At 37.6% G+C, this 20,923-nt stretch overlaps 1 protein-coding gene and 1 non-coding gene across 3 annotated transcripts in view; one reads left to right on the forward strand and one right to left on the reverse strand.

The window, feature by feature from the left end:
* Positions 1 to 20,923, reverse strand: part of GLIS1 (GLIS family zinc finger 1) — a 1,802,806-nt gene that overhangs the window by 1,601,310 nt on the left and 180,573 nt on the right. The gene's annotated exons all lie outside the window — the stretch shown is intronic.
* Positions 11,182 to 11,291, forward strand: LOC122814654. The gene has a single exon (XR_006366861.1). It is a non-coding gene; the product is annotated as a U6 spliceosomal RNA (small nuclear RNA).

Here is a 20,923-nt window from a genome sequence, read left to right on the forward strand (position 1 = left end):
TTTTGGTAGTCTATGTATCCATTTGTTCTGTAGCATTAGACATTTTTGTTAAAGTAGGCTACTTTATTTATTTATTAGTTTTAATAACTCAGTCCTTTATTTGCTTTATAATGCCACAGTTTAAGATTTTGTGATAAAGCTTACTTCATTCTTCACTTACAGGCCTGAAGTCCCATTTCATAGCTGTGTGGTCCAACTTGTTACACTCCAGTAAGTTTAATCAGTGATTTATGGCTTGTTTACAGGGATCATCCAAAAGAAGAGTGAAATGCCACAAGGTGAAGAGAGTCTAATCTTTTAATTTTTAATGCCAAAAAGCCCTGTTTCACTTGATAAGGGTTTTAGCTAGGTTATATAATGCAGGGTAAAGGCTGCATGGTGCTTATAGTCCAGTCACCATCTTGATCCCCATATATACCTAGTCCTGCAGAACAGAATGAAATCATAAAGAGATGACAAAGCACATCTCTACCGATGTACTTATTAGTCATATTATAGGCCTTGCTTTGTGCCTGGTCAATGTAACCCGAAGTATGCATGTTTCCCTGGAGAAATTACAATGTCAGGAATAGAAAACACAGTAAAATAAACATTAATGAGCCAAGAACAAACCACATATAACAAAAACAAATAAAAAAGCCTCATTACCAGTGTTTTTCCTAATGGTAAGAAGGTCTAGTAATCAAAAAAGCAGTTCATAGAGGCTAACCAAGCCAAAACCTTAGTGTCACTAACGTCATATGAAATAATGAGTGCTTGAGTAGATATTTCTCATCTGTATTACTTAGCTCATAATTTCTTCCTTTTTCTTAAGATATAATAGCTCCTATCAAGCCTGATATAAAACTGTCAGTTCAGAATAAGGCATTTGTTCTAAATATTTACCATTCATTTGTTAGAATATACTGCAATAACAACATAAGGCACACATAGAAGTGACAGTCTGTTAGACAAAATTGAAAATGACAACATTGTGACACTGACATGTTTAAAATTTCTCATAATATTTCTCCTTTTATAGAGAGTATGGTTTTGATTCTATGAATGCAAAAGGTTTCTAATATTTTGAGTACTTACAGCACTGGGAATAAAGGTATAAAAGTATACATGGCAAAAAAGTGAATCACCACACCCACATCTTCTCAGGATTATTAGTATCAGTTCTAATACACAATTTTCATAAAATGCTGCAAATAATCAGTGATAGACTTTAACATCATGACATCTAAACACTTCTATGCATTTTTCAAAGTTTGCTCAAAATGCTTCCTGATCCAAGTATTTGTTTCCCTTAATATATGACTGTGCTGTACCAAATTCAAAATAACAAAAATAACCTATTTTATTATTTATACATTTCTCTTTTTCATTGTATTAACTTGGCAGAAAAACACAGACATTGTATAGATACAGTGAAATAATTGTTATTCATCCCATTAATAACTCAGACATGTGCTTGATCATGGGCATCTGGAATGCTAGTAACCAAAAGGAAGTTTGTAACTACTACCTTGGTAGTAGCAGCAGCCTGAAGTACATTTACCATGGTAGCAGTAGCAGCCTGAAGTACATTTACCATGGTAGCAGTAGCAGCCTGAAGTACATTTACCTTGGTAGTAGCAGCAGCCTGAAGTACATTTACCTTGGTAGTAGCAGCAGCCTGAAGTACATTTACCATGGTAGCAGTAGCAGACTGAAGTACATTTACCATGGTAGCAGTAGCAGCTTGAAGTACATTTACCATGATGGTTAAGGAAGGTTAAGAGAGGTGAAGACTGCTGCTGTAACGTTTACATGTTGATGCGTATGCCTACCCACCAGTATTACCCACCTGCAAAGATGGACCAGTTCTGCCACAAAGGGCAGTTCACAGAGGATAAATGATATGGCATCTGCAGTACTGTAACTGTTACAGACCAGTTGTGGTTGTTAGTTGATAGCAGTCTGTGATTCATAGTGTGAAATGTATTGACAGAATGATTTCTAAAAAAATGAAAAAATGAAAAGATTGAAAGACAGTTTCCTTATATTCCTGTCACTGCAGGCTTTATATACCCTATATGTTCTACCCTCCATGTTTTCACTACAGTATCCTAGCCTGCTGGATAGTAAGCTGTTAGCTGTGCTTGTTGTGTTAGTATAATTTAGTCTTTGACCTATGAGGTCTGCAGAGATTTGCACGTGCACTGTTCAGCTCAACAACACACCAGGTGCTGTGCACATTACAAACTGTTCATAAACAGTATTCTGTATGGTGAGCACCAGAGCCACAGTCGTTATCCTACAGCAAACCCCAGATAAAGGGTTTGATAAAAATGTATATCTCGTACATCGCATGCATCAATTTTTATTCATCTACACTCTATATATTACCAGCATCTAATTATACTCTTGGTATGTAGCAAAATTTAACTACACTCTTGATCTATAAGGAGATTATCTGTGTCATGTGTTCCTGTCAGTACTATTACTACTGTTTTCAGGAGAAAGTCACCCTCATCTGTCACTGTCAGTATTATTATTACTGATTTCAGGAGAAAGTCACCTTCATTTATCCCTGTCAGTGTTAGCAATACTAATTTCGGGAGATCCTCATCCTTATGTGTCAATGTCAATACCATTATGATTGTTTTCAAAAGAAAGTCACCCTCATGTGTCCCTTTCAGAACAATTACTACTAATTTCAGAAGGCAGTCACCTGCTTATGTTCCTGTCAGTTTTAGTACTACTAATTTCAGAAAATACTCACCCTCATATGTCCCTGTCAGCACTATTACTATTGATTTCAGGAGATACTCACTCTCATGTTTCTTCTGTCAGTACTATTGCTACTGATTTTAGGAGATACTCACCCTCATATGTCTCTGTCAGCAGTATTACTTCTGATTTCAGGAAATACTCACCCTTGTATGTCCCTGTCAGCACTTTTCCTACTGGTATAAGGAGATACTCATGTGTTCCTGTCAGTGTTACTACTACTAATTTCAGGAGATGCTTATACTCATGTGCACTTGTCAATACTACTATAGCTTTCAGGAGACAGTCACCCTCATGTGTATCTTTCAGAGCAATTACTTAAAGTTTCAGAAGATAGTCACTCCCATGTGTCCCCGTCAGTATTTTTACTACTGATTTCAGATCAAGTCACCCTCACATGTCCTCATCAATGCAATTATTACCAATTTTAGGATATATTCATCCTCATGTGTCTTATCAGAACTACTACATTTGTTTTCAGGAGATAGTTGCCCTCATATGTCCATGTCAGTACAACCACCACTGGTTTCAGCAGATACTCACACTCATGTATTTCTGTAAGAAAAATCACTACTAAATTCAGGAGATACTTACCCTTATATATCCTTGGCAGCACTATTACTCTGATTTAAGCAGATACTCACCCTCATATGTCCCTGTCAGCACTATCACTACTGATTTAAGGAGATACTCAACCTTATATGTCCCTGTCAGCACTATTACTACTGATTTAAGGAGATACTCACCCCTATACATCCCTGTCAGCACTATTACTCTGATTTAAGCAGATACTCACCCTCATATGTCCCTGTCAGCACTATCACTACTGATTTAAGGAGATACTCAACCTTATATGTCCCTGTCAGCACTATAACTACTGATTTAAGGAGATACTCACCCCTATACGTCCCTGTCAGCACTATTACTACTGATTTAAGGAGATATTCATACTCATGTGTTCCTGTCAGTATTATTACTATTGATTTCAGGAGATACTAGGGTGTTCCTGTCAATACTATTACTCTTGTTTATAGGAGACAGTCACCCTCATATGTCCCTTTCAGAGCAATTACTTTTACTTCAGAAGACAGCCATGTGTTCCTTTCAGTAGTTTTGCTACTGATTTCTGGCAAAGTCACTCTAACATATGCCTGTCAGTGCAATTATTCCTGATTTCAGGAGACACTCTTCCTCATGTGTGCCTAGCATAACTATTACAATTGTTTTCAGGTGACAGTTGTCCTCATATAGCCCTGTCAGTACAACTACTACAGATTTCAGGATATATTCACTGAATCATGTACTGTATATCTATCAGAACAATTACTATACATTTCAGAAGATAGTCACCCTGAGGTATCCCTTTTAGTAGTGTTACTAGTGATTTCAGGATAATTTGCACTTACATGTCCCTATGAGTATGACTGTTACTGATTCAGAAAACAGTCACCACCTTGTGATTGGTATTACTAGTGATTTCAGGTGCTACATACCCTCATGTTGGATGACCCTTCAATGTTCCATCTAAACCATCAGATCATTAAGACACACTGCCAAGTCATTCAGTGTCATTCATGCTACTTTAAGAAATGCCAGAAATAAAATACTGAAAACCAAAATGCAGGTATACAAATATAAATATACATTCCTTCCAGTAACTAAAACTTGGTTGAATATCTTTGTACTTAGTTCAGCTAGATAACTAGTTTGCTGTTTGGGTACCACTCTTACTGGAATGATAGGAACAAAGAAAAAAAATTAGAAATAGGTGCAGTGTGTATGAAACAGACATGAATCCAACTATCAGCTGTAGGAACAAAAGAAAGAGAAATCCATACAGTCAGGGCCCAGTGTAGCAAAAAGCTGATGTTTGGCTGACTCAATTGTCAGATTTGTTTTATATCTGGATAGAGAAATTATGTGTCTCTGTGGGAAGTAAGAGGGTTAGTTTCCAGATGCCCCTGATATGGGTCCTTAAACCAGCAGGGTCTGTCAAGTCACCAAACTGCAGTAAACAATCAAGCAAACAAATAAATAATTTGAGTGTTCATATATAAACTTGGGTATTTACGTATTATCACAACCAGATTTACAAAGACCCACACTTTCTACTGTTTTCAAGAACCAATGTCTGTAAACCTATCAAGGGGTGTGTAAACTCTGTGTTACTGTGTCAGATTATTTTTCACAGGGGAAGAGGAATAACCATTAAAATCCTCTTCACTGGGTACGTCCCCTGCAGACCTATACACCTGACTGCCGCTTGGCAGTATTAGTTAATGTCACAACTTGTGAAAGTCACCACCTTTGCAGCAAGACAAGGAATCGGGAACATGCCTCATTGAGAAAAACTGACCCACTTCATTTTGAAATCTCCTTTGGCAGGTATCTCAGCAGTTGTCACACACCCCTGTTACAGACTGGCTTGTGACAAGGCACGTTTATTCACTTTTAAATTGGAATTACTGATTTAACATTTTAGTTCTGATTGCGGTGGTTTGCAGATGTCACTCCATGACTTTTTCCTCTGTAATGATATCTAGTTGTTGCGTTTGACACGGCAGTTGCTACATGCTGTGCTGGATTTCCAAAACAGTTAAACCCATTCCTTAAAATGAACCCCATGCACTGGAAACAGTCATGATCGCTAATGAGAAATGCAAGCTTTGTGCAGCAGTCTGCCAGTACGAACTTCACAGAGGACATGAGGAGAGCCATGGAGGAGTACAAAAATTCACTGTCATTCCACCAACCGCCTCATGCCCGCTGTGAGCAAGAAGTGCTTAGTTGTCAATTCACCCCTTTTCAGGTTAACATTCCTGTAACATAACAAATTAAGTGTCTTTGCAAATCTGCTTGCGGTAATACTTAAGTACCTAAATTTGAACCATACAGGCTGAAAGAATGTTCTGCTAATTATTATTATTATTATTATTATTATTATTATTATTATTATTATTATTATTATTGCTGTCATTATTATTACTGTTACTAGCATGCAAAATATGAACTGAGAAAAACTAGCTAGACAAACGCTGTAACAGTTTAGTAAATTATTGCAATTTGGGAACTACAACCGTTGTAACAAGCAGGAAAATCCGGTCTTGTCTTTGGCAGAAGCTATGCAAGGAATACTGCACTTATATATTCATACCATGATCATGAAGAACACACCAAATGGACTAGACATTCAAGCACAACTGCAAAGACACAAATCTGTTCAAATTATGTTTTACTTTACAGAGTCACACTCCAATGATTCAGTGTCACAGAGTCCTTAAATGTTAATTTCCAGTCACATGCATGCATTCCATGAACTTGTCTTGCTCTGGGCTTTTTGTTTTTTGTATTTATTAACCAGGTTAGAGCACACAGCCCTGTTTCAGACTTAGCCCAAGCGCCCTTTCTGGGTGTGTGACTTCGTTAAGTAATTTTTGGCAATTTAATTTAAGCTAAAATGCACGTAAAGCAGTTGACACATAGACAAAATCTGTTCTCCTTAGTTTTGGAGTACTGTAAAGGTAAGCACATTATATTTGGCATTCATAAACCAAATAAGAAAGAGACTGCAAACATGAACAGACATACTGGAGGAAGTAACTTGACAGCAAGTTCTGAAAAATCCATAAACTTGTGTTAACAGGGTCTACAATTTAGTCATTTATGTTTGTTTATGAGTCAGTGGCCAAATCAAAAGAGAACTAGGCAACCGAGGTGGCAGAGGTAAAAAATGGCAATAAAAACATACTTGGAGACTGGAACTAGTTTTGTGAAATGTTTACTTTAATGGGAGTGGCAGCAAATTGTAAAGACTGGTTTTCTTAAAAAAACTTGAACAGAAAGTTATTAAATTATTTGATAAACTTAAGCATGACTTCCACTTGCATATTTATTCAAATAGAACTAATTATTCTCTTTATTTTAAGGTGTTCATGATAACATTTCAGATTTTTATCTGTATAATGAAGCACATACTTTAAAGTCTGACAGATTGCCAGTCAGTTCTCCCCAGGAGGATGCAAAAGCACAGCTCCGATTAATTACATAATGGAACAAATAAAGCAAAATAAAATTGTGTTTGTCTATCTTTTTTCCAAATATCCCATAAAAAACTGAAACTGTCTTTAATGTGTACAGCAGATACTGAAGGGTGCTATCAGCTCTAAGCACAAATAAAAAAGCATAAAATTAACGTTTGTTATGCCTGTTTTTCAAGAAACCTTATTTAGTTGTTATGCAGGGCTATGTTGTGTTTATTTATTTATTTATTTATTTACTTATTTCATCTGTGATTGTTGCCTGGGTTGCCCATCTGGGTTAAAGTCCATTTCATGGGATACTAAAAGTGAAAAGACATTACAACATGGCAACATTTACATAGAAACTTCACTATATATTTACATATAAGCTGCCTCTGTTAGTACATAAAAATAGCTATAAATAATATATACTAATATACAGAATCATTATAAAAACAATCATTATGAAAACACTATATCATAGATCAAAACCACTGAATAGGAGGAAAATCCAAAGAAGCAAAACAATCAGTGCAGTAAACAAGTAACAGTCGGTGAAGATGTGTGCAAAAATGAAGGCTTTGAGCAAAGATGCATGCAGCACCATCTTTCCAATAGTATACACTTAGGGCGAAGCACAGTATAATAAGATACCTGTAGTGAAACAATTAATTTAACAAAGTGACATTAATGTAAAACTGTGCACTGCACAGAGGTTAGATGCAGTCTGTAAGAACGTATGACAGTTTGTTTTCTTGTTTACAGGTGGGAACTGAAAGAAGAGGACTATTTGTTTGGTCTACTATCCACGAGTAGCACTAAACATACCTCTCAACTGTACAGACTTTTGCAGAATGTCCAGATGTTTACCTCACTCATATTTTTGGTCTGTTCTTGATAAAAATTGTGTTTTTTTTTGACAAAACACTGGGATTATCTAAAGATTAAAGTCACTAAATAATGACATTTATTTGAGTTTCAGACTTCATATCCTTTAGAAAATGTGTACTAACACAAGTCCTATTATTCTACCAACTTTCTAAGTCTATAAGAGCAATATTTAAAATGTGTATCTTTGGGCCTTTGTCCCGCCAATATGTCAGGCTTTGTCCAGATTTCTTGCACTAAGAAGTTGAGATGTATACTAAAATACGATCACATACTGTTGTAGTGCATGAGCAGTAGTCCTATTAAATAGCCCTATTTTTTCAGTTTATACTTCATGACAGTAAAATAAACCTAAACAGTGTTTAACCTTACTCAACATTTAAAATAAACTGGTAAATGAACTGAGATTTCAGCCATTGTTTGCTGGGCATTAAAAAAATGCAAAAGCAAACCGTTAATTCAGTTTTATGTTCTTCATGGTAAATTTGATGGCAATTTTTTATTTCTATTCTACAGTTGCCCGAACTTTAACTTTCTACGACTTATAATATCTCCACCTTTGCAGACTCTTCTTCCTACTGTGACAGCATGTCTTTCTTTTACTTCTGTCTCCCCCTAAACTCTTAGCAAAGCTCTCAGTTTGCAGTTATAGCACAAGAAGTATTTGTGCATTTATTTGTTATTACAGTATTACAATCTTAAAGTCACATTTATGGCCTGTTGTCATTTTATGTTTTCATTTGGCACTGTCAGGCTTTCTTTACTTCTCCTTGGCCTTCATGGTATACCACACATTTTTATCTTTTACACAGCTCAGAGTTCCATAAATATATTTTTTTCTGTTTCTGGCCTTCAGATACCACATTCTGTATAATGTTTAAGGACAATATTAATTAAGAACTGTTTAGTAATTATAAGATTATGGTTTTTCATGTCTTTTTCAAGAAATATAGCTGAAACCTTACTTAATGGTCCATAAAATTTGGTCAAGAATATGTTCTGCTATGCAGACTCCTGTTTCTCCCCATATCTATAGTGATATTGCTAGATGCATATTTTTTGCTGTTTCTGCTATCTTAGCTGAGGTTCTGGCCAAAAAGGGTCCTTGGACCTGACCATATACCCAGCACCAGTGCAAGATTATGCACTTTTTCCACTATTCTGCAATTTCAGAGTTGGTATATATAAGTACCAGTGGGTGTGTCGGTCATAGCTCTCATGTGCAGGGTGGCCTGCTGATTTGATTTTGGATTTGCATGTTCCAAGGTTATGTCTTAGAGAATGTGCATTTTAATGCTGATCTTTTGGAAACTATTTGATAGTTATGGTTAACAAAGTTATCTACAAGGAGCACTTTTAAGTGTGGCATGTGAACACAGTGTAGTTGCATTAATCTGGCAACTAAAGGCTAATTGCCAAAAATGGTAAAACCCTGTCTATGTAATAAACACAAAAAATTGCAGTTCTAGATCCTTGCATATCATTTATGTTGATGAAACAGAAAGGATCCTTGGATCAAGGATTTACCAACACATTTATATTATTTATAAAAAATAAAAAAGATGATAAACAATCATGTGGCTCAGATCACATCCCATAGATAACTGTGATCTCTTTCTAATACTAGGGATTTTTGTAGGTTAAATTGATGCTTAGGAGTAGAGCCAGATCTAGCACTTGGTGACCCAGGCAGTTGTCTAGGGACTGCTGGCTGGGAGCGGGGCCCAGCAACATTAATTTAATTAAAATAAAAAAAAATAAAAGTTCTCCCATTTCAAATGTGCTGAAAGCACTTACAGGTATGAGTGTGTATGTTTGAAATGTTCTTGTTAGAAAGGGCAGTTTAGTTAATCAACTTAACTCAAGCTTAAACCCTGTATCTTAACTACAGGTGACAATAGCCTTAATCCTCTGTACCAGCTATCAGTTGTTTGAAATGTTCAAACACGATTCATGAATTTTGTTTCATTGCTTATTGGGGGAAATTTTCAAAACTATAAATTTAAAAATCCATTCTAATAAATGTTGCTATATTTAACAAGAAAGACATTAAATTGGGAAGGTGAATCTAACAACAAGTGCATTTATGCATGGGCATAAAAATGTATACAGGGGGCTCGTGGTTTGAAAACAGCACAGAGACCAAGGTACATTTAATATGCCTCTGGCTGAGTGCATTTACAATTAAAGTGAGATTGAGTTTCAATGCATTTTCAATGAATGTAAGTTTCAATGCATTTTTAAAGAACAAGAGCTTCAATCCATTTTCAATGATGGGAGCTTCAAAGGAAGACAAGTTTACTGTTGCTCATACTAAGTCTGTTTTTAATGTGCAGCTATTTTCTTTAGCAAATGGTCATTAATGTTTGTGCTATGCAAACTGTAGACAGTATTAGCAGCACAACATGTAGCACACTCCTTTTTGGTGCAGAAGGCTGGGGGTTCTACTCCCATACCATGTAGAAGTATTGCTGACACTCTGGTCAAGTAATGGGGGAGGGTTGATGCATTCATGAGTGTGTAATCTTTGGATGAGATGTTAAACTGAAGCCCCATCTCCCTGAATTGATGGAATGGTGCTGTGAGATCTTTTTTAACCAGCTGAGCTACTGTAAAGAGTAGGGGGGAATTTCCCTGGTGCCCTGGTCAAATTTCTCCTGAGCTATCAAAAAGAGTAGGGGAATTATCCCCGATGCCCTGGCCAAATTTCCCCTGAGCTATCAAAAAGAGTAGGGGGACTTTCCTGATGGACTGGCCATCAAAAAAGAGTAGGGGGGTGTTCCCCAATGCACTGCCAAATTTCCCCTAATAGTATAAATACCACCAAGATTCTCCCCGAAAACAGATTACTAGCTTACTGGGACTAACTTAGTAAATATAGGATAAATAAATTAAAACATTTACATTTAAATCCTCAGGAGAAAATATTATCCATGCTGACAGTTTTGTACAGTGTTTATGGTAAATGGTTAGAGAGACAATGGGATGTCAGAATGGCCGTAGAGGGGTCTGCTCCATTACCCTGCCTAGGGTCCCATTTGACCATGATCCATCTCTCCTTAGGGGTCCCTTACTAGTTACTAAAGTATATTTCCTCAGCATCACCATAGGTCAAACACATAACTTGCAACCTGCATTACACACAGTGCAATCTCACCAAGGAACAGGGGGCATGACTATAGGCTGCACAACAAAAGGAGCTGCAATGCTGTCCATGACCCCATCTCCTGTTCTAGAGAGATGTACACATGAGTTCTACACTCCTCCCCCCTCACCGCATTTGCAGCAAATCTAGGAGCAAGTATATGACTCCAGCTCACCTGGACAGAAGGCAGCAATGAATCCAATAGTTCTATGGCATCAGGGGTAAACCGCAGTATAATGTGCTGCAGACTTGCACAGGAAGAAAGCATAGCATGTACTCTCTGCTGGGGAGACAGGTGTGGGCTGAAGTAACCATGCCTCTCACCTATAACTCATTATGGGGAACCATACTCATGTTGCACTTATAAAATCCATGTGCTTGCTTCAGCCACATATAAACTAAAACTGGAGCAATACAGAGAAGATCAGCATGGCCCTTGTGCAGGGAATTACATGCAAATTCATGAAGCATTCCATACTTTTCCCTAGTAGATTAGCACTTGGGTTTCTAAAGCTATGTGTTTGACAACTGGTTCTGTACTTGTCAAATGTTGGTATTACAAATATATATGTCCCCTGCAGCACCATGGTGTAGAGGGATAATGCCTTAACTATGATCCAAGTGACCTGGGTTTGAGTAGCATCTGAGGTGTCTGAGGAACTGGCAATGATGGAGGGGCAGGAGGAAGGACATTTGCCAATGAGGCTTCCTATGGAGATACATGGTCCAATGATTGGAAGTAGCCCTGAGACAAGGTCAGTAAACATAGGGGAGCAGGCAGGGTCCCTGATAGGTCATAAAAGAAAAACTACTGAATTGTAGATAGATAACACTGTCACTCTGGATGCCCTTATGCTTCTATCTAGCTCCACTTTGGAATTCTGCATTGACTGGGAGAAACTGCAGTGACAGTAGACCTAACAAAGGACATGGGGCACTGTGATGGTTGTCAGTATGATAGAAAGGGGACCAAAAAAAAAAAAACTCTGTCCTATGAACCTATGTCCATGTTTTTCCACACTGATACAGTGTGTTACACATGCATTGTGAACAATTTGTTTCGCAGACTTCTCTGTCTCAACAACAAATTACAGGCAACGATCAAAGTACATCTTCTATGCATGCATGCACAGCATAGCTGTCAACCCCATGGCTCTCAATTCATGAACAATAACCTAATAATAATAAGGGACAACACACCATAATCAGGGACAGAGCTTAAATATTCCTCTTCGCACCTCAGATGTCTGTCATTATTTAGAGGCTGCACTAGTAAACCACTTATTTAATAATGAATGTAACAGACAAACAGTGGCATTTTGTGAAATCAAGGACAGTTGAATGCTTTGAAATATCTGGTTAAACTATTCTGTGAACTTCCTCATGGGTGGTTTTCATAGCTGTTCTTAAGTGTTTCACATTATCTCCATTGGTTCCACTTTATATAGGGTGGTGTTCCACGCTGTTACACTGGAAGGCTGAGAGTCACAGGTATGACCTACATCTGATCCTGCTGCGCATTTTCTGCCTATAACTATGTCCTTCCGTATTATGGATAACAAGGATAGTACATTTTTATTTTTATTTTATTTTATTTACATTTCTTTAAAGGGGTAGTGTACTGATCAATACTGACCAATTTCAGTCTCAGCCTGAGTGAAATATAAAACATTTCACAAACAAAAAATAAAGAAATGTAAGCAATAACAGAGTAATTCAGATTAATTACATAGAAAAAGGCCATATACATACATTCTAGTGAACAAGAACAGTATAACGTACAGTCAAGCAATGTGTAATAAACAAAATTTACATTAGTTTCTAAAGTGGGTCAATATTCAGTAAATCTTGAGAGAGAAGAAGAGACTTGAAAAGGGCAGAGGTTAAGTGATATATTCTTTTTTGAAGCAGGAGCATTTGGCGTGGATAAAGAAGTGTTTTTTGAGTTGCATTCTGAATTGGGAATAAATGTTGATTTCCTTAATGGTGATGGGGACAGCTGGCCAAAGAGTAGGTGTCTGAGAGGAGAAAATGTGCAGTGCTCTGGAGTTTGGTTTAAGCAGTAATGAGAGTTGGTATAGTTTATGAGTAGTCTCAGGTTGTATGAGGAGTTTCTTTCATGAAGTATAGCCACAAGGTAAGAAAATGAGTGGAACTGGAGCTGTTTGTAGAGTTGGAATTCTAAAAGTAGGTTAGATTTTTGTTTTATGGCCAGCCATGTGGCTTTTTCTAGGGTGATACAGTGATGATCACAGAGAGGTGACTTTGTAACGAATTATCAGATTGTCTGAAGTATGACAGTGTTTTTCTTGGAGGCAGAAGCAAGAACTGGAAGCACAAAATTTATGATGATCTGACCAAAAACTATGTGATGAAATAAATCTCAAATTTCACAGAAATGTGGGGAGTGAATGTGTCCAGTTGTGTGGGTTCACCCCCAGAAATCCCTGCAAAATTTGAAGTGACATGTAATGTTTTTGGTACAGCCTCTTTCTTTCCTTTGGTACCTCTTATATGCACTGCAGTTTGATGGAGTGTGATATAATTACATGCACCCCTCAATCAATGTAACTCTGAGACTGAGTTGTGTAACTACTTGTAATTTACCAACTAGTCGACCAACCAACACTTGGTGATTCCACTTCTGAATATTGATCACTAATGCTTCAAATTCAAATCAAATAACTATTCCATGTAGGTGTGCGTGTGTGTGTGTGGGGGGGGGGGGGCTTGCTTTGTTTCATTGAAAGTGCATTTCTCTGAATTTGAATTCACCTTGATCAATTCGCTGAAAGCTCATATTACTGAAAACTCATTTCACTGAAGTGAAGTACTGGCACTGTGTAGAGTACTGTAAGGCAAGTAAAAGGTATATGCCCTTTCCCCACTGTAGTGCAGTCCTGGAGTTAGTATATATAGTTAGGGAGGTGTGGAGGGCACAGCCCCCCCCCACACTGGGGGGGGCATATCCTCCCACCAAGTTTGGTTTTATATTTCACTGAAAGCTTCAAAAAATACATTTTAAACCATAGACATGCATACTTACAACACTAATGACTAACTCTTTGCAGAAAACAATATAAACACAAACTAAGTGGGGGGGACAACACCCCTTAATGTGGGGGGCACAACCCTCCACACACACACTAACTATATATACTAACTCCAGGAAAACACTACAGTGGGGAAAAGGCCATATACCTTTTACTTGCCTTACAGCACTCTACACAGTGCCAGTACTTCACTTCAGTGAAATAAGTTTTCAGTAATTTGAGCTTTCAGTGATTTGGTCAGGATGAATTCAAATTATGACCTTGTCTGTCTGTGCATTTTAATAACCTGTAGAATATTTTCAATTCTGTACACCTTGACAGCTTCAGTTTCATGTCACTGAAGGTTAAGTTTTTTTATCACTTTAGGTACTCTATCATGACTGATTGTAAAGAATACATTTTAAGGTCCATTTTTTGTCTCATAATCCCATCCTACAAGCATTTAATAATATACCACTCTCCTCCTCATGCTAACACTGATCTCTCACCTTAAACCTTTAACTAAACTCATAATTGCTTCAACGTCTGAAAATACTTCATCATTCATTCTTATACACTCTTTTCCTTGGATTTCATTCCTGCTTGCATTGCCTTAAAGTTCTTTAAAATAAATCTTAGTATCATCTATAATTTACCAAGTCTCATTTCACCCTTGTCATATAAAGTGTGTTGAGAAAATTTCCTTTTAGTCATCTGCAATATACAGCTACATCAATGAACAGAATTATTCTTAATTCTCTTCAGAGGACAGGCCTCTTAAACCTACTTAACAGAGATCCAAAGAGAGTAGTCTCAGCCTTAGTTTTACCAAACTGGAATTAATCAAGACAAAAAACAAAGAAAAACGATTGCAAGGATGCTGAGGTTTAACATAGGTTTGGTCAGAATAGGCAGATATAATTGTGCAGGAAAAGAGAGTGTCAAGAATGGCCCTCTTGCAAAAGAAAATATTCTAAAAGAAACAAGAATTAGATAATACCGCCTTAAGGGACTGACAAAACCACTATTAGAAAACTAACTGTGGAACGAGGAATACAAGCAAAAGTATGTATGTATGCACACACCTGTGCATGTGTGCATGTGCGCACACACACACACACACACACACACACACACACACACAAACATTCAAATAAATAATGTAAATAGAGATGGCTAAACCTCGAGAATATTGTTGACTACTTTTACAACTCTTTAAGATGTTTACTTACTCCAGTATGAGACAATACTATATTTTTGGTCTTGTCCTACATATCAATTCATCCTAACTGCTTTTAAAGACATCTACCAAGTTCAAAGCATTACAAAGTCCAAGAAGGCATTACATTTTCTCACAATACGTTAACTAAAACTGCTATCCCTTTGTCAGTTTGGGTTTTGCTGTTTTGAGCTACTACCTGTAATTTACATCTTATGAAATGTCATTTCTATTAACTTTTTGAAAATGATTTAACTGAGATCCCTGTTATTTGTCATTTGGCAGTTGGTAGGTGCTGAGAGCACATGACTTGGCAGATCACTTGTGGCCTGTCATCGTGTCCACTGGTGGCTTTAGAGCTTAGCCATGCATCCCAAATGTTTGACAAGTTCTAACACTCTTGGTAGTATAAGCAGGGGCTTGGGAGAAGAAACATTTAAAAAACAGGGGCCTGGGAGATTAACCATTTGCAGACTGCCTGTGGGCATTAGAGACACAAGCAGCCTGCAAATGGCCACAGGCAGCCCGTGGCCATTAGAGACATAGGTGCCAAGTCAGGAGTGAATTTCCAGTTCCCTATCCAGTTTTCCTAGTTAAACTTGAATTGGGTTAGGGAAGAATTCACATGGATGAGGAGCCTGTTCAGAAGGGGTAATCTCTGAGATATATACCCATCTCACAACCTGGTTAGGCGTATTTCTACCCTTATTAACTTTATATATTTAAAAAGTAATTATGATATCATCATTTTTAACATTTTGGGGCCTCCATTAGCCCTAAAATTTCAAGCCCCTATCAACTATAGGCCCACCCACTCCTTCCCTCCCCTGGAATCCTTGAACTCTGAGAGAGAAAAGCACAAGCAAATGATAATGACTTTCATCACCCAACAGGGGTTATTTTTTTATAGTCCTAGCACCTGCAATTTGGCAGAAAGCACACCAACATTACCTGCACTACTGGCCCCAGCATGAGGGCATTCTTTTGCCAGAATGAGTGAATATTTTCCCAACACAAGAGCATTCTTTACCCAGGATTGCATTTTTGCCCACCTTATTGCAAAACAAAATCATGAAAAAATGTACTCATTGCAGTTGGGTTCTGATGTCAAAAGTGCTGTTATCATCATTATTGTTATACTGTGACAAGTCAAAATATTAAGCTGCAATCTCCCAAAAGACAGAAGCTTTCTTGCCTGCCGTACAGATACAGGAGTAGTAAAAGAACTGATGCTTCACCCGCCATTTTCTTTAATATAATACTTCACCAGTCAACTTTATATTTCTGTAACTTACATTTGAAATAAGTTATGCAGTTAGTGCAATATAAACATTAACATTACTCTGATTATTGGATTACATGTTGATGTTATTGCTAAAATGCCTTCCAATGAAGTTTTCCAGCACACTGTGTATATATAAACTTGTTACTGCACTGTATGGTTACACTGTGCTGGCAGAATGGCTTGTTTAAGAATATCTGCAGACAAATGAAGTTTTCCAGCACAGTACAACTATATAATCCATCAACCAGAATGCAGTAAGTGTTTAAACAGTGCTAATTGCATAATTCTTTCAAATATGAGTTAGAGTCTGAAATAGCAGTCTGCAGTAACGTATTACATTTTATTTAATTTTAATTTCTAACATAAATATACTGTACGGAATTTAAATACAGGCACCACTGATCATAATGCAGACTATTTTCTTCTTATTTGTAGATTCATAGATTGTTACTAGGCTAAGGACCCAGGTGACCTTTCTAAGCTTAGTTTTCCCAAAAGAATAATGACGTCCTGTACAACTGTATAATCCAGGGGTTCCCAAAGTCTGCACAACAGCGCCCTGGGGAGCCACGGCTTCCTCACAGGGATGCCAGAAATCAATAAGCTTAGCTGCAAAATAAACCATGAACAGTTTAGACCTACACTGTAGCATTTTAGCAGAACTGGCATCAAGTATAGCAGTGGCCCCCAAACACTGTACACATACCTCTCGGCCGCAGACCAGTACCGGGCCGTGGAGCACTTGGAACCGGGCCATCAAGTAAGTGAATGCCTGCATGAGTGTTTGTGTGTCTGTCTGCATGTGTGAGTGAATGTATGCATGAAAGCAAACGAGTCTGTGTGCGTGAGAGAGATCAGGAGAGTGAGATCGATATGTGAGTGAATGCAGGAATGGATGAAGAAGTGGCTGTGAGTGTGTGTGTGTGTGTGTGTGTGTGTGTGTGTGTGTGTGTGTGTGTGTGTGTGTGTGTGTGTGTGTCTGTGTGTGTGTGTGTAAAAAGCCAAAAATAATGGGGGTACAAAGGCACAAAATACGGACACTTTTAAGTACTGCTCTCACAAACTTAGAAAGTTGATAGAAATGCAGGTTTTGCATTAGCATAAATTTTTCTGAAGGGTATGAAGTATGAAACTCAACTGCCTGTCATTATTTTCTGACTTCAACCTCAATGATTTGCCAGGGATTTGCCAGAAAACAACAATTTTATGAGAAAAAGTCCAAAAATATAAGGCAAAAATCTGGACATTCTGCAAAAATCTATACAGTTGAGAGGTATGCTGGACAGAGACAAATAATAGGGACAGATTTAAAATATTGCTCTTATAAACTTAAAGTTAATAAGGTTGCCATTAGGTTTGCTTACCTCTCAACCATAGTAGATCAGTGTTATGCTGTTAAGCAGAATGTACACTTTTTTGGTAATTGTCTTTTTATTGTACTATTGAGCTTTTCTCCCCAGGTCTCCTAGTCCAGTCGGGCAGCCTCATTAAACAAATGTCAAATAAATAAATAAATAAATGAAATATGCACTTTATGTGCACCGCGGGGGTGACAACTTGAGAAAACCTGGATTCAGCAAGGGAGTCGAGAATCGAAAAAGTTTGGGAACCACTCGTATAATCCATCAACCAAAATGCAGTAAGTATTAAACTAATGTATTAAACTAAATATTTGTGTAAAATTTATGTCTCATTGTAAATTCCATTTAACTTACTTCTTATGCAGAAATGCCCTGATAGTGGTCACTGATGTTATCTTTCACCTTCCTCCGTGCCGTGCTCTTTTACCACATAGCAAGTCTACCATTCCCTCTGTCTACCTAGTGTTACCCCAACATGCCAAACATGTCTATACCCTTCATTTATTATGAAGGCTAAAAGTATACCAGATTTTCAAAGTGGAGATGAACTAAAGAGTTACATAAAGACAGTAATGTATCCCCTCTGTCTATAATTTTCTCCTTATTACTGTATTACATAGACTCTTACCTCTAAGTGTTACCACTCAAAGCTGATATGATACTGTGATCTTACTGTTTATTGACTCCAGATATTTGATTTCAACATATATAATTACTACATCATATGACGGCTGCATTTTGAATTATTTTCCCAAAATATGTCAAGTGATAGTTAGGTATGCCAAACTGCAGACTTTCATTATACATTCAAGCTTGGTGTATCATTTAAACAAATGGGCATTCTTGACAGCCTCCACATTTGGCTGGCACTAAAAAAACTAACCCAAATAAATAAACAAACTTTTCTTTTTCCCACTGAGTTGAAGTTTATTGAGGAGGGGCTATCAGGGGTACTTAGCATTTTCTAATTTTCTTCCTGGTCCTAACTTGAATGGGCTGTTAACTGAAGATGTCTTCTCAAAGTTGGCCTGTCCCTCCCTTTACAGCAAATATAGTACTCAATCTTTTCTCCATCAGGGAGATTGCACTACCCAGTGTGCTCCTGAGTTCATACAAACCTCTCCTACCCCCCAGAGGTGAGTGAGCCACCCCACTTTACTCCTCACCTTCCCAGTCTGGCTCCACCACTGTCACAGTCACTAATCAAACCCCAGTCATGTGGCTCTCAATTAAGGGTTCCTCCTTTGATGGAGCCAAGCTAAGATACATACATTTCCTTTTAGTGTGACATCAGTGTTAGTGACATCAGTGTTAGCAATATTAAAGTGAAGAACTGGAAGGGAGACATTTCATACAATAATCACAGTGCCTTGCCCCAGCAAAGTAATAAGGTGATGTCTATATCCATAGTTGTCACTTTATATGCAGCTAACATATGCTCCACTTCTTTCCATAATTCCTTTATATGGTTTGATATAATTTTAAAAGACACTTGCATATTATTTTTTTCAGTAATATTAGAAACAGAGACATCAAATTTCAGATGACTCTAAACTGAGCCTTGGGGGACAATGACTTTAGCTAAAGACCATCACATAGTATGCTCCTTTCAGGTGCTATTCATATATTTTATACAAGCCAGTGCTTAATCTATTTTTCCAGAAAGCAGATTCACTCTATTATTAACTAGTGCATTAATCAACACACCTGATTAAGTAGCTTATTTGCCCTCTACAAATATAAGTGCACTAAATCCATAAAGTCTCCCACCTGTAAGATTAGTACAAATGTATGGGTAGAAGTCAAATAAAGCCATAAAACAAAGCTGTCCACTATAAACCCATGTTAATGTAAAGATATGTAAATAATTTCAAAAAATGTATCCTGTCTTTGGCAAAGATTCTTTGAGCTTACACCCCTCCATGACTGATATCATGCTGATTTGGTGGAAGTTATATAGCTGTTAAAGTAGCTTATTGAGATATATCAAAAAAGACTCCATTATCTGGCTCATCAAATATGCAGATGACAACATACTTAGGGGCATTGTTCTTAACCCCATTGAAACCACTTCCCTTCAAAGAGCATTTAACATTACGCACAATTTGTGAAGCAAAAATTAAATTAACAGCAGGACCTTGGTTTTACATGTCATCAAACCACTTTACATCATCAGCACTGGAAAATGAATTGTAACACCTGACATGGGAATAGAACCCATGGCCTTCTAATATTTCAACATCAAAGGTGAGTGCACTATTGTTAAGTCACTGACACTAGCAAGCCTGAATGAATTGCTGTGCCTGACAATCTATTCTCAGCCTCTTACTTATGGCTGTTACTGGTAAGGGCTCCTCTATTCTCCGTTCCTTTAGCACTGCAACAGTGCTGATGCATTCCCATTCTCAGCCATCCATAACATAAGTAGAAGCCTTGTTAAGTACATCAGGCCAGACAACACTATGGCAATCATGTCATAATAACTTCTACCTCCTTCAAGTCTGAGAGATCAGGGCTTCAATGAATATGATTTAAAAGGCATCAACAATGAATGTGCTACAAACATACCAGTGATGTACCATTGTACAGTACACTAATCTAAAAGCCCCCCCCCCAAATACAGACTCTTAGCTATTCAAATTACTTCTTCCTTGCTTTCTCCCTGTATGCTCCTACTGATAACCGGGTGTACTTGATCTAATCAGCTCAAACCACTTCCAGCGCTATGAGTGCTCTTTCTCTCCTTCCCTTGTTTTACAGGTTCACATGTAAGTATTGGGCTAGCTGCCATTGTGGGCCATTCTAAGACTAGCCAATTTTCCTTTCCAAGGTGAGAATCAAACCCTGTACCTTATGCATGTAAGTTAAATATCTTGACCATCATACCAACTTCCAACTCTATTTTAAAAGACATAAAATCCCAGTAGCTTATATTATTTTATTCTCATCTTTTTTGTTTTGTATACCCTATTCCAGTACCTGTTGTCTCAGCAACTAAATAAAACAGATGCCCTAAACCAAATGTCATCATCATCTTCTTTCGGCTGTTCCCATTAGGGGTCGCCACAGCAGATCACCTGTTTCCATTTCTTCCTGTCCTCTGCATCTTGCTCTGCCACACCAACCACCTGCATGTCCTCTCTCAGCACATCCATAAACCTTATCTTAGGCCTTCCTCTTTTCCTGTTACCTGGTAGCTTCATCCTTAGCATCTTTT

The sequence above is a fragment of the Protopterus annectens genome, chromosome 10.part0 (genome assembly GCF_019279795.1).
Source record: "Protopterus annectens isolate FY-2018-M chromosome 10.part0, PAN1.0, whole genome shotgun sequence".
NCBI classification, from domain to species: Eukaryota; Metazoa; Chordata; order Ceratodontiformes; family Protopteridae; genus Protopterus; species Protopterus annectens.